Genomic DNA, 13038 nt, shown 5'->3' with positions numbered 1-13038 from the left:
CTCCTGCCCTCAATCTTTCCGAGCATCAGGGTCTTTTCCAATGAGTCAGCTCTTCCCATCAGGTGGCCAAAGTATTGGAGTTTCAGCTTCAACATCAGTCCTTCCAATGAACACCCAGGACCAATTTCTTTTGGGATGGATTAGTTGGATCTCCTTGCAGTCCAAGGGACTCTCAAGAGTCGTTTCCAACATCACAGTTCAAAAGCATCAATTCTTAAGCACTCAGCTTTCTTTATGGTCCAACTCTTTCATCCATACATGACTAAAGGAAAACCATAGCCTTGACTAGATGGATTTTTGTTGACAAAATATTGTCTCTGCTTTTTAATATGCTGTCTAGGTTGGTCATAACTTTCCTTCCAAGGAGTAAGCATCTTTTAATATCATGGCTGCAATCACCATCTGCAGTGATTTTGGAACCCAGAAAAATAAAGTCAGCCACTGTTTCCACTGTTTCCCCATCTATTTGCCATGAAGTAATGGGACCGGATGCCATGATCTTCGTTTTCTGAATGTTGAGCTTTAAGCCAACTTTTTCACTCTCCTCTTTCAATTTCATGAAGAAGCTCTTTAGTTCTTCTTCACTTTCTGCCATAAGGGTGGTGTCATCTGCATATCTGAGGTTATTGATATTTCTCCCGGCAAATCTTGATTCTAGCTTATGCTTCTTCCAGCTCAACATTTCTCATGGTGTACTCTGCATACAAGTTAAATAAGCAGGGTGACAATATACAGCCTTGACGTACTCCTTTTCCTATTTGGAACCACTCTGTTGTTCCATATCCAGTTCTAACTGTTGCTTCCTGACCTGCATACAGATTTCTCAAGAGGCAGGTCAGGTGGTCTGGTATTTCCATCTCTCCGAATTTTCCAGTTTTTTGTGATACACACAGTCAAAGGCTTTGGCATAGTCAATAAAGCAGAAATAAATGTTTTTCTGGAACTCTCTTGCATTTTCAATGATCCAGTGGATGTTGACAATTTGATCTCTGGTTCCTCTGCCTTTTCTAAAACCAGCTTGAACATCTGGAAGTTCACGGTTCACATATTGCTGAAGCCTGGCTTGGAGAACTTTGAGCTTTACTTTAGTAGCATGTGAGATGAGTGCAATTGTGAGGTAGTTTGAGCATTCCTTGGTATTGCCTTTTTGGGGATTGGAATGAAAACTGACCTTTTCCACTGCTGAGTTTTCCAAATTTGCTGACATTGACTGCACCACTTTCACAGCATCATCTTTTAGGACTTGAAATAGTTCAACTGGAATTCCATCACCTCCTCTAGCTTTGTTCGTAGTGATGCTTCCTAAGGCCCACTTGACTTCACATTCCAGGGTGTTTGGCTCTAGGTGAGTGATCACACCATCGTGATTATCTGGGTCATGAAGATCTTTTTTGTACAGCTCTTCTGTGTATTCTTGCCACCTCTTCTTAATATCTTCTGTGTCTGTTAAGTTCCTACCATTTCTGTCCTTTATCGAGCCCATCTTTGCATGAAATGTTCCCTTGGTATCTTTAATTTTCTTGAAGAGATCTCTAGTCTTTCCCATTCTATTGTTTTCATCTATTCATGCATTGATCGCTGAGGAAGGCTTTCTTACCTCTTCTTGCTATTCTTTGGAACTCTGTATTCAACTGGGAATATCTTTCCTTTTCTCCTTTGCTTTTTGCTTTTCTTCTTTTCACAGCTATTTGTAAGGCCTTCTCAGACAGCCATTTTGCCTTTTTGCATTTCTTTTTCTTGGGGATGGTCTTGATCCCTGTCTCCTATACAACGTCACAAACCTCCATCCACAGTTCATCAGACACTCTGTCTATCAGATCCAGTCCCTTAACTCTATTTCTCATTTCCACTGTATAATCATAAGGTATTTGATTTAGGTCATACCTGAATGGTCTAGTGGTATTCCCTACTTTCTTCAATTTAAGTCTGAATTTGGCAATAAGGAGTTCATGATCTGAGCCACAGTCAGCTCCTGGTCTTGTTTTTTTTTTTTTTGCTGTATAGAGCTTCTCCATCTTTGGCTTCAAAGAATATAATCAATCTGATTTCAGTGTTGGCCATCTGTTGATGTCCGCTTGTAGAGTCTTCTCTTGTGTTGTTGGGTGTTTGTTTATGTGTTTGTTATGACCAGTGTGTTCTCTTGGCAAAACTCTATTAGCCTTTGCCCTGCTTCATTCTGTACTCCAAGGCCAAATTTGCCTGTTACTCCAGGTGTTTCTTGACTTCCTACTTTTGCATTCCATTCCCCCATAATGAAAAGGATATCTTTTTTGGGTGTTAGTTCTAAAAGGTCTTGTAGGTCTTCATAGAACCATTAAACTTCAGCTTCTTAAATGTTACTGGTTGGGACATAGACTTGGGTTACCGTGATATTGAATAGTTTGCCTTGGAAACGAAGGCATTCGAGATTGCATCTAAGTCCTGCATTTTGGATTCTTCTGTTGACTATGATGGCTACTCCATTTCTTCTAAAGGATTCCTGGCCACAGTAGTAGATATAATGGTCATTTGAGGTAAATTCACCCATTCCAGTCCGTTTTAGTTCACTGATTCCTAGAATGTCAACGTTCACTCTTGCCATCTCCTGTTTGACCACTTCCAATTTGCTTTGATTCACGGACCTAACATTTCAGGTTCCTATGCAGTATTGCTCTTTACAGCACCAGACCTTCCTTCTATAACCAGTCACACCCACAATTGGATGTTGTTTTTGCTTTGGCTCCATCATATTTCAATACCTGGATTGCCATTCCACTGAGTGATTTGAGAATACTTCAGAAACAGACAGTAATAAGAAGGAGATTTCATCAATCAAAGGCTTCATACCAAAGAACAAACTACAGGATGAAGACAACATGTACCCAAAACCTGCAGGACAAGATCTAGTTTACCAAGGCTACAGATTGTCTTACTTTAATCTTCATGTCTCTGTTCTTTATCTTCCTGAATGATTTCAATCCTCTGCTGAAATAAGGCTTTGGATTTTTACAAAAATATGTTTTCTTTTTCCTTAAGCATAATATTTATAGATTCTACACTTTAAATTTCTTTTAGAATCCTCATATACTCCTTGGTGTGAGTCCAATCCCTGGTTGTAATCTTTTCATGATTGTACAATTAAACTGACTGTTGGATTGTTGTATATTTACCTCTGAGTTCCAACCAGTTCCCTTAAGTATAAATCCCTTGTAAAAACTCAATTGTTTTCATCAGTAATTGGACTCAACTATGACATGATTTTTTAATCTAGTAGATAACGTAATAGTCCAGGAAATTTTTTTTTTAAAGTAAAATCCCCATCATAAAATATCTATGATAAGATAAGAATAATAAGAAAGCCAGCAGGCTTGCTACTATGGAGAAAGTTTTAGTGATCTGTATAGAAGATGAAATCAGCCACAACATTCCTTAGGGAAGTCGCTCAGTCGTGCCGGACTCTCTGAGACCCCATGGGCTGTAGGCTCCTCTGTCCATGGAATTTTCCAGGCAAGGGTACTGGAGTGGGTTGCCATTTCCTTCTCCTGGAGATCTTCCTGACCCAGGTATTGAACCCGAGTCTCCTGCATTGCAGGCAGACACTTTACCATCTGAGCCACCAGGGAGCCCACATATCTATAAAGGAAGATATTTCTGCTTTCTGCTTCCACTGAAGCAACACCCAAGATTCATTTGTAATAAAAGAACTCTGTAACCAAACTTTCACGATTTGCTTTAGAAAGAAAAAAGGAAATAGATGGCTTGTGTTTTACCTCTATCACATTTACAGGCCTTACAAAAAAGGCTTATTATATAAGTCTGTTTCCCTATCAGACCTAACCATTTACCTATTCAATCATGTCTCCACTTTATAACCTGTGTATGTTATGTCGCTTCAGTCATATTTGACTCCTTTCAACGCCATGGACTGTAGCCTGCCAGACTCCTCTGTCCATGAGATTTTCCAGGCAAGAATACTGGAATAGGTAGCTGTTCCCTTCTCCAAGGGATCTTCCCAACCCGGGGATTGAACCCAAGTATCATGTCTCTTGCATTGGCAGGTGGGTTCTTGGGAAGCCCATAATCTTCTACCTAGCACCTAACTACTTCTTAATGGGGCTGAGACCATGCAATGAAGTTGAGATACCCCATAGGGATATTTTACACAAGACCACATCATTGGATAGACTCCAAAGCTGACATTAAATATATAGTGATAATAATAAAATAAAAAAAGCAACCTATTGGCTACTTTCAAAAAACTAGACATGGTCTAGTTATCTCAGTAAAGTGATCTCTGACATAATGCAGGATCCATTTTGACACCCTATTTCTCCTTCTTTGAAAAAGAACTCACTTCTTAACGTGGTACAAGAAGGAGGAAAAAAAAAAAAAAAACTGGGCCTCAGTTTGAAGTTCAAAATCTTAATCATTCAATAGAAATTCCAGATAGCTTTGTTCTGTCATCAGGAGTTTTCATTTCATGCTTTAAAGGAGACACAGAATGTGAAGAAGCTCCTACCTGCCATGGAGCTAGACAATCTCACTAAGAAGTACATGAGATTGGAAATATGATGATTTGGAACAGAAGAGCCCTAGACAGAATATTGGCCTCTTGAGGTTGTTGAAATGCCATTTGAGGGGGAAAAAGAAATTGTACTTTCATCTCTACAGACTTTCTGAGGCCTTTAAAATTACAAAGATCTGAAAAACCAATGAAGAAATCATGAAATTAATTGCCTTGGCTATTATCTTCATATCTGGTTGTGTAGGCTCTTCAGAATGAAACTGGGATTGTTTTATTGGTTTACTTTAAACACTCTCAGATTTAGGGTTAAATAAAGTCTACAAACTCTAATTATAATCATGCCTCTAATATTTGTCTGAGTAGCACGGTTCACTCCAACATCTTACACCCTATTTTACAGTCACCATCCATTAAGTGATCCACAAAACTGATCATCTTACAAAAAGAATGAGAAAACATAATATGTGTAGTAGTTGAAATAACTACCACCAGCAACTTGCTGTGACTTTACAAAAAGATGGTATAGAACTGGACCAATTGTTTTCCCAAAAAATAATTATCTATCCTCCAGCCTGGGATGATGAATGACAGCAATTAAGAACTAAGAATTGAAGGCATCTGTGTCACTATGACTTAGAAGAGACTGTAGATCACTTATGTCAACCTGACTTAGTTGTTAGTTCCAAAAATTCTGTCAAAAAAAAAATAGAACTGCAAACCAGTAAATAACTTCACTGTTTGCTTCCTACACACTTGCCCTGTCTCCAGCTAACGATCATTCTAGCTTTAGATCAGAGTCTCTCCACTATTACAGCTTATCATAAGGGCAGTGAGGGGCATGCTGCTCTGCTGGTTTCTCTGGTAACGAATGAGGTAAGTGAAGTGAAATGAAAGTCATTCAGCTGTGTCTGACTCTTTGCAACCCCATAGACTGTAGCCCACCAGACTCCTCTATCCATGGGATTTGCCAAGCAAAAATACTGGAGTGGATTGCTGTTTCTTTCTCCTGACGTCAACTTCTTCTATAACAGGTGATTTCCCCTCCCTTGGCAGTAAAGACTGATGCCACATCTTTCTTGCCATATGGTGGGATGTTACTCCAGACCTTTCTTCAAGCATGTAAACCGCACCCCACCCCCACCCCCACCCCATTCGTTAAACCATTGATGTCTCTGGGCTCTTTCTTCAGTCTAGAAATTGGACTTCTTTCTAGACTGAAGTACAATACAGGGCTTGCAGGGCTCAATGTACAGCCCAACAGTTGGTGGAGCAAGCTAGGAGATTGAGGAAGCTTCTGTGAGTGCCGAATTGTTGGGAAGTATGTGCTGCAGAGAAATGAGACAAGGGAACAGGCATGTCTTGGGTCTTGGATGAGTCCCTGGGACAGGCTGCCAAGTAAGTGTCCTTGAGAGAGCCATAGTAAGGTGACAGCAACTTATGTTTAATATAAGTAAGTAACATATTTGGAGACATACATTATGGCAGAATATAGTCTGTCTCAGAAGGTGAGAGTGGCCCTGGGCTGTGGGGGTTAGTTTTTATAGGCTGGGTAACTTCATATGCTAATGAATAGGATAAATATCTATTATGGAGGAGGAGCAGGAATTTCCAGAAATTGGGCCACTGCCTACATTTTGGCCTTTTAAACTGACCTTGAAATTGCCATGTATCATTTAGCATATAGCCAAAGAATTGATGCTTTTGAACTGTGGTGTTGGAGAAGACTCTTGAGAGTCCCTTGGACTGCAAGGAGATCCAACCAGTCCATCCTAAAGGAGATCAGTCCTGGGTGTTCATTGGAAGGACTGATGCTAAAGCTGAAACTCCAATACTTTGGCCACCTCGTGTGAAGAGTTGACTCATTGGAAAAGACCCTGATGCTGGGAGGGATTGGGGGCAGGAGGAGAAGGGGACAACAGAGGATGAGATGGCTGGATGGCATCACTGACTCAATGGACATGAGTTTGGTTGAACTCCGGGAGTTGATGATGGACAGGGAGGCCTGGCGTGCTGAAATTCATGGGGTCGCAGAGAGTCAGACATGACTGAGTGACTGAACTGAACTGAACTGAACTGAATGTATTACAATGACTGTATAGTGAGGCTCAAGGTTTTCTGGAAGTCAAATTTCCTGTCAACTTGGACCTAATCAGTTCTAGTCGATTTTTGTTGTATCTTGTTATTCTTTTATGTTTGTGTCATTCTTTTAATGATTGTGCCCTGCCCCTTCCCTCCTGTCTCCTAAGGACAGGGAATGGAAAGCTGCTTGGGCCATCCACTAGCATGTGAGACTTGAAAGTTGTGGGTGTCATTTAACTTTTGCCTTACTTCCGCAAAGTTGTAGAAGTAATCCTAGGTGGCTGCCAACTTATATGTGCTGCCCTGTGGTGGCTGTCCTTGATGAACAGGGGCTGCCAAGAGAGTATGGGGAATTCACAGACACCCCGAAGACTGATGCAGAGATATTGGTGGTCATGGTCCATGCATGGATTGGAAAAGAATTTCAAGACATGAGGCAGAATGAGAGGAGAATAAAAGGTATTAGAGGAAGAGCAGGCTGGCTCTAAGGGGAGCTGAATCATTTTGTGGGCTAGTAGCCAGTTTTTATAGCCTCAAGACAGGGGTGGGTAATTTACCTAATATGAGGTCAGGGAACTGGCCAGTTTAGATTGGAAGGCTCATGGCAATAGTTGCTATGGGGCTTGGCCAGGTCCAGAGATTTTTGTCCTGTGACCTTGGTATAAGGCTCCACACCTGGGACCTTGGTTTAGGGTTCCACATTAGTCACCATTACAGTGGGGAAAAAAGAAGTCAGACAATAAGGCAATGACTGTAGCTGTGAGCTGGCTATTGTGTTCTATGTTAAGGGCACAGATACTGAGCTAACAGCTGAGGTGAAGGTTGAGGACCTCAGAAGTCAGGTTGAAATGGGAATCCAAAATCTCATTCACGGAGCCTAAAAATGGAATCCACAAACACAAAAATACTCATGGTAGCAAGCAAATAGAATTTATTAGAGAGGAGGAAAGTACAAAGCTCTTAGCATAGACACTGAGAGGAGGTAGAGTCTCTCAAAGGCAGAGCTTACAGCAGATTTTTAATCCTTAATCTGTACATCTTAGGTTGGCTCTACTCCTTAAAATAGGCAGAAATGCAGAGTCCAAAATGCAGTACTTGGATGCAGTCTCAAAAACGACAGAATGATCTCTGTTCATTTCCAAGGCAAACCATTCAATATCACAGTAATTCAAGCCTATGCCCTGACTGATAATGCTGAAGAGGCTGAAGTTGAACAGTTCTATGAAGACCAACAAGACCTTCTAGAACTAACACCCCAAAAAGATGTCCTTTTCATTATATGGGACTGGAATGCAAAAGTAGGAGCTCAAGAAATACCTGGAGTAGCAGGAAAATTTGGCCTTGGAGTACAGAATGAAGCAGGGCAAAGGCTAATAGAGTTTTGCCAAGAGAAGGCACTGGTCATAGCAAACCCCCTCTTCCAAAACACAAGAGAAGACTCTACACATGGACATCACCAGATGGTCACTACCACACATGGACACTACCACATAATTGCACTCATCTCACATGGTAGCAAAGTAATGCTCAAAATTCTTCAAGTCAAACTTAATGAACATGAAGTGCATGAACATGAAGCAAGTACAGGAACCGTGAACTTCCAGATGTTCAAGCTGGATTTAGAAACAGCAGAGGAACCAGAGATCAAGGCCGAGGAACCAGATGGTGAATACAAAATCAGATCAATGATAATATTTGGAACCAACGATGGAGAAGCTCTATACAGTCATCAAAAACAAGACTGGGAGCTGACTATGGCTCAGATCATGAACTCCTTATTGCCAAATTCAGACTAAAATTGAAGAAAGTAGGCTAAACCAGTAGACCATTCAGGTATGACCTAAATCAAGTCCCTTATGATTGCACAGTGGAGTCAAGGGATTAGATCTGATAGACAGAGTGCCTGAAGAGAACTACAGATGGAGGTTTGTGACATTGTAGAGAAGGCAGGGATCAAGACCATCCCCAATAAAAAGAAATGTAAAAATACAAAATGGTTGTCTGAAGAGGCCTTACATATAGCTGTGAAAAGAAGAGAAGTGAAAGGCAAAGGAGAAAAGGAAAGATATACCCATTTGAATGCAGAGTTCCAAAGAAGAGCCAGGAGAGATAAGAAAGCCTTCTGCAGTGATCAATGCAAAGAAGTAGACAAAAACAATAGAATGGGAAAGACTAGAGATCTCTTCAAAAAAATTAGAGATACTAAGGGAATATTTAATGCAAAGATGGGCACAATAAAGGACAGAAATGGTAGGGACCTAACAGATGCAGAAGATATTAAGAAGCGGTGGTAAGAATACACAGAAGTGAAGTGAAGTGAAGTGAAGTCGCTCAGTCGTGTCCGACTCTTTGCGATCCCGTGGACTGTAGCCCACCATGCTCCTCTGTCCATAGGATTCTCCAGGCAAGAATACTGGAGTGGGTTACCATTTCCTTCTCCAGGGGATCTTCCCAACCCAGGGATCGAACCCAGGTCTCCCGCATTGCAGGCAGACGCTTTAAACTCTGAGCCACCTAAAGAGGTAAGAATACATAGAACTGTACAAAAAAGATCTACAAGACACAGACAGTATCGCTCACCTAGAGCCAGACATCCTGGAATGTGAAGTCAAGTGGGCCTTAGGAAGCATCACTATGAACAAACCTAGTGGAGATGATGGAATTCCAGTTGAGCTTTTTCAAATCCTAAAAGATGATGCTGTGAAAGTGCTGCACTCAATATACTAGCAAATTTGGAAAACTCAGCAGTGGCCACAGGACTGCAAAAGGTCAGTTTTCATTCCAATCCCAAAGAAAGTCAATTCCAGAGAATGTTCAAACTACCACACAATTGCACTCATCTCACATGCTGGCTAGGTAATGCTCAAAATTCTCCAAGCCAAGCTTCAACAGGACGTGAACCATGAACTTCCAGATGTTCAAGCTGGATTTAGAAAAGGCAGAGGAATGAGAAATCAAATTGTCAACATCCACTGGATCACCAAAAAAGCAAGAGAGTTCCAGAGAAACTTCTATTTCTGCTTTATTGACTATGCCAAAACCTTTGACTGTGTGCATCACCACAAACTGTGAAAATATCTGAAAGAGATGGAAATATCAGACCACCTGAGCTGCCTCCTGAGAAATCTGCAAGCAGGTCAGGAAGCAACAGCTAGAACTGGACATGGAACAACAGACTGGTTCCAAATCAGGAAAAGAATACATCACGTCTGTATATTTTCACCATATTTGTTTAACTTACATGCAGAATACATCATGAGAAACGCTGGGCTGGATGAAGCACAAGCTGGAATCAAGATTGCGGGGAGAAATATCAATAACCTCAGATATGCAGATGATACCACCCTTATGGCAGAAAGCAAAGAACTAAAGAGCCTCTTGATGAATGTGAAAGAGGAGAGTGAAAAAGTTGGCTTAAAGCTCAGCATTAAGAAAACGAAGATCATTGCATCTGGTCCCATCACTTCACCGCAAATAGATGGAGAAATAATGGAAACAGTGAGAGACTTTATTTTGGGGGGCTCCAAACTACTGCAGATGGTGAGTGCACCCATGAAATTAAAAGAAGCTTGCTCCTTGGAAGAAAATCTATGACCAACCTAGATAGCATATTCAAAAGCAGAGACATTACTTTGCCAACAAAGGTCTATCTAGTCAAAGCTGTGGTTTTTTCAGTAGTCATGTATGGATGTGAGAGTTGGACTATAAAGAAAGCTGAGCGTCAAAGAATTGATGCTTTTGAACTGTGGTGTTAGAGAAGACTCTTGAGAGTCCCTTGGACACACAGAGATCCAACCAGTCCATCCTCAAGGAAATCAGTCCTGGGTTGCCGGGGACCAGCCCCGGCTGATCCAGGGTATTCGAAGCGCGGACGGCGTCGGCGACCTATTTATTTAAATATTTTATCAAAGATATAGAGAGTAATAGAATAAGGATAGCTCAGTGAGGAAATTCAGTGGAGGAAAGAGGCTGAAATAAGGATAGCTCAGTGAGGAAATTCAGTGGAGAAAAGAGGCTGAATAATTCAGCCAGAAGGTAAGAGAAAGAACGACATGGTGAGACCAAGTTTTGGTGAACAAGGCCCGCACTTTATTTTCCAAAGTAGTTTTTATACCTCAAGTTGTGCATAGAGGATAATGGGGGAAGGGGTGGAGTCATGCAAGGACAGCAGTTCTTGGTCCTAATCGAAGCCAGGCTTTCAAACTTATCATATGCAAAAGTTCAGGTGAATTACATCATCTTCTGGCCAGGAGGCCTGTTAACATTTTAAGAAACTTATCTTTCTCTAAAGGTGATTATTCCAAAGTCAGGCACCAGCCTCCAAAAAAGCATTGGACAAAGCTGCATTTCTATAGGGCAAAGGTGAGGTGGGCTCAATCAAGAAAAGAATTAACTCAAGGGTCCAAGGTTACAAACATTGAGCTACTACTTACATTTCTATACACCCATTATATCAATCAATACACTGCCAAGGACACAGTAGGTAAGGAGTATGGAGACTTAGCAGCAAACATTGGCCCAATAAGTGAAAAATCCTTCACCAATACAATTTCTAATCAATCTTTTAACTACTCAAAGGAATCTGTGTTTAGACAGTTTAGAACATCTCCTGCCTCTCACAGCTGGGAGGCTCTGAACAATCACATGTGGCTGGAAAAACCTATTCAGGCAGGCTAGAGGATTTCCAAAGGAGTTTGTAGGTTAAACACTGTCACACCCAGGAATTATTAACTGGAGCTGTAAGCTAACTCTTTTTTCAGAGAGAGGTAGTGGGGGACAGCCCCCCATAAAGTCAGAGGTGTAGGTGAAAGCACAAAGCATAAAGTAGGCAGACTCTGGTTTTGGGGGTAGATGCTCGAGAATTTCCAGGGAGACTCCTGAGGCTTGATCCCGCCTTTGCGTATGCCAAGCCTCCTTCCTCATGACATTTGCCATGGGCGGAGCTCGCTCCCCGCACTGGGTGTTTATTGGAAGGACTGATGCTGAAGCTGAAATTCCAGTACTTTGGCAACCTGATGCGAAGAGCTGACTCATTGGAAGACTGAAGGCAGGAGAAGGAGACGACAGAGGTTGAGATGGTTGGATGGCATCATCAACTCAATGGACATGAGTTTTAGTAAGCTCCTGGAATTGGTGATGGACAGGGTGGCCTGGCATGCTGCAGTCCATGAGATCACAAAGAGTCCAATAGGACTTAGTAACTAAACTGAACTAAACTGGATAAAAGTGCTAATAACTTATCAGACCAAAGGCACATTCCAGGAAATGGGGACAAAGGGTATAGCTTTAGGCTAATGGAGTGAGCTGTTTATTGAAAACAAAGCCAAGATCTCAGAGTCCTACTCTGACTGCCTAGCAATTTCTACCTCAAAGTGACATTATGTTAATTGGCCAGGAAATGTTGAAAATGGCCTCTATGACTGGCCACCTAGCTCTGTGGCAGTGTTTACATGGGGCCATCAATGAGGGTGAAGTGTTTTCCCTACTATTTTGTGTAATAGTTGCCAGTCCCATCACCTGGCCAAATTAAGGGGTTATACCCACTACTCCTCTCCCTTGGCTGTTGTAGAATATATGAGGAGAGCTAGGCATGAAACACGCTGTATATGCCAAGCCCTATAAAGGCCCAGACAGTGAGTTATTTTCATCAGGAAAGAAGGGTGAGATACTACAGTCCATTCCTAGAGGATGGTATGGGACTTTAGTTTCATTTCTGAGTTCCTTAGTAGGACATTCAGTTAAAACTGTTTATGTCAGATTGGGAATTAAAGCCATGTGCTTGGACTTGAACCCAGCCAAAACCTAATTTGGAAATCAAACCCACATGGTCAAGACTTGAATCTGGCCAAAACCCTGTTTGGGGCCTGAACGCACATGGCTGGGACTCAAACCTGGCCAAAAACCCATAATCTTCTAACTGAGATCAGAGACCTGGTTTCAGGACCTAATGAAGTTGAGATTCTTGATGTCGCATCACAGGAAAAAAAAAAAAAAAAAAAATCAGTGATAGGTAAGAAGTGGATTTATTCAGAGAGACTGACAGAGTGGGCCATCACAGAAGGCAAGAGCAGCAACAAAATGTGGCAGTTAGTTTTCATAGGCTGGGTAATTTCATAGGCTAATGAGTGGGAGGATGATTCCAACTGTTTTGAGGAAGGGATGGAGATTTCCAGAAATTGGACCACGGCCCACTCTTTGGTGTGCCGCTTAGCTTGGTGATTGAGGATCAAGGTCTAGTTGAAGTTGATTCGTCTGCCATCTAGGACCCACTTGATTCTAATGCATTTATATTGTCCTCAGGCTATGTCATTCTTTCAAAACTTGTGCCCTGCCCCCTTCCTTCCTGTTTCACAGTTGCCCATGCCATGCAAGCCATAGAAGACTTATGAGAAATAGAAGAGATACCTTGCTGGAGTGATCAAAACTCTGTTCTACCTTGTAGTCCCCCTAGGGTA

This window comes from Bos mutus, chromosome 5 (genome assembly GCF_027580195.1).
Source record: "Bos mutus isolate GX-2022 chromosome 5, NWIPB_WYAK_1.1, whole genome shotgun sequence".
In the NCBI taxonomy this organism is placed as follows: domain Eukaryota; kingdom Metazoa; phylum Chordata; class Mammalia; order Artiodactyla; family Bovidae; genus Bos; species Bos mutus.
Note: the sequence above shows the minus strand (reverse complement) of the source record.